Here is a 2,586-nt window from a genome sequence, read left to right as displayed (position 1 = left end):
TTTTAATTTAGAGAGAGAAAAGTTAAAAAGTTAAGTTAAAAGTTAATTTTTTTGGTACTTTAATTTATGTATCTTAATTATTTCATATGAAAAAAATTTCATTAGTGTGCTCAGTTATTTTATTTTAAAACTTTATTTTTTAACAATTTTAGATTTAAGGCAAAATTAAGAGACAGGCAAAAAAAAAATTTCCGTATACCCCCTGCCCCCAAACATCCACAGCCTCTTTCATTATCAATATCACCCACCAGAATGGTGAATTTGTTACAATTGATGAATCTATATTGACACATCATAATCATTCAAAGTCCATAATTTACATTACAATTCACCCTTGGTGTTGCAAATCCTACAAGTTTGGACAAATGTACTTCCAGAATCTTTTCATCACTCCAAACAGAAACTCTGTTTTTGTTAAGCAATAACTCTATTTTTGCCCCCTTAACCCCCTGGTAAATTCAATCCTATTTTTTGTCTCTGAATTTACCTATTGTAATTATCTCATGTAGATGAAATCATACATTTGTTCTTTTGTGTTTGGTTCATAAAAATTAACATTAAATTTTCAAGGTTCATTCAAGGGGTAGAGTGTATCAGAATTTTATTCCTTTTTAAGGCTGAATAATCTTTCATTGTATGTATATGACACATTTTGTTGATCTATTCATCTATCCATAGACATTTTGTTGTTTCTATCTTTTGCTACTGTGAATACTACTACTATGAGATCATACAGAAAAAGCCATTATCAAATCCAAGGTCGTGAAGATTTCCCCCTCTGTTTTCTTCTAAGAATGTTATAGTTTTAGTTTTAAAATGTTTGTGTTTGATTTATGTTGATTTAATTTCTGTATATGAAGTGGGATAAGATTACAATTTCATTCTTCTGTATGTAGATATCCAGTTTTCCCAGCATTTGTCTAAGAAACTGTTTCTTTCCTCATTGAATGTTTTTGACATGGTCATATATTTGAGAGTTTATTTCTGGGGTCTTTATTCTGTGTCACTATCCTGCTATATATATCTACCCTTATGCCAGTACCACAACTTTGTAATTAGTATTGATTTAAGTTTTGAAGTCATGAAGTGAAGTCCATCAACTTGATTCTTTCTTTTCAAGATTGTTTTGTTTTTTCAGGGTGTCTTGGAATTCTGAATAAATTTTAGTATGTGTTTTTCTATTTCTGTAAAAAAAAAAAAGAATGCCAATGGCATTTGGTAGAGATTCAATTGAATCTGCATATTACTTTGTAGTAGTATTGTCTGCTTAACAATATAATCTTCCAATTCATGAATATGAGATATCTTTCCATTTATTTGTTTATTCTTTGATTTCTTTCAGCAATGTCATTTTAAGCTTTCAAGTAAGAATTTTTTTGTCTCATTGGTTAAATTTATTCCTAAGTATTTTATTATTTTTCATGTTATTGCAAATGTAATGGATTTCATTTCCTTTTGAATTGTTCATTGCTAGAGTATAAAGTTACAACCAATTTCTACGTGTTGACTTTGTATCCTGCAAACTTGCTGAATTTGTTTAACTCTAAAAGTTGTGTGTGTATATTTGTGTATTCTTTAAGGTTTTATATATATATAAGTATGTATATATGTATGTATGTTGTATGTGTATATGATTATGTCATCTGTGAACAGAGATGCTTTTACTTCTTCTTTTAAAATTGGATATATTTTATTTATTTTTCTTGCCTAATTGCTCTATGTAGAACTTCCCATACTGTGTTGAATAGATGTGGTGAAAGTGAATAGCTTTATCTTGTAGATATACTCATTTTGGGTAAAAAACAATCTTTCAATCTTTGATTATGTAGTATAATGTTAGTTGTGATTTATTCATCAATGGTCTTTATGTTGAAGAAGGTCTTTTTCTATTTTTAATTCTGGTGTTTTTATTATAAAAGAGAGTTAGATGTTCTCAAATATTTTGTTTTCTGCATCAATTCATATGACCTTTCTCTTCCTTTCTATTAATGTGGAATATTACATTGATTTTTACATGTTAAACCACCAGTGCATTTGGGCATTTATACTACTTGGTCATAGTAAATAATAATAATAATAAGAAGAAGAATAAAAACAATTTTATAGATGATGATATCAATATAGGAAAAGTCCAAACATATAGAGAATTTGTATAAAAGTTTATTTGAGAAAACTGATGACATATACCAGAGAGCTAGGTCTCAAATGCTCTGGAGAATACCAGTGGCAGCTTCCTTTATGCATTTGAAATTAAAGGGGGAACATAAGAGGTAGGAGCAAGACAGGGAATGGATTATGGGATAGCTATTAAGATATGTGCTCTCTTGAGGGTGGCTTACTTCAAAGGCGTGTTAATCTAGATGCACAGAAACAATGGATAGGGCTTGCTTAAGGCAAAGATAAATCTTTTACTAAAAAGTTATAGGCCTGGGGCGTGACTCCCCACCATGATCTGCCCATTTAGGAATTTATGATTACATTACCTTATTAAGTTATGTTCCATAGGACTCCCCCCTTATTTTTGTCTACATGTCCACAATAACACTCAGTAAAGTTTACTTGTCTAAGATGACAACACAAGTAGAG

This window comes from Pteropus vampyrus, unplaced genomic scaffold, assembly GCF_000151845.1.
Source record: "Pteropus vampyrus isolate Shadow unplaced genomic scaffold, Pvam_2.0 Scaffold57, whole genome shotgun sequence".
Taxonomy (NCBI): domain Eukaryota; kingdom Metazoa; phylum Chordata; class Mammalia; order Chiroptera; family Pteropodidae; genus Pteropus; species Pteropus vampyrus.
The sequence above is the reverse complement of the archived record's forward strand: the minus strand, read 5'-3'. Positions refer to the sequence as shown.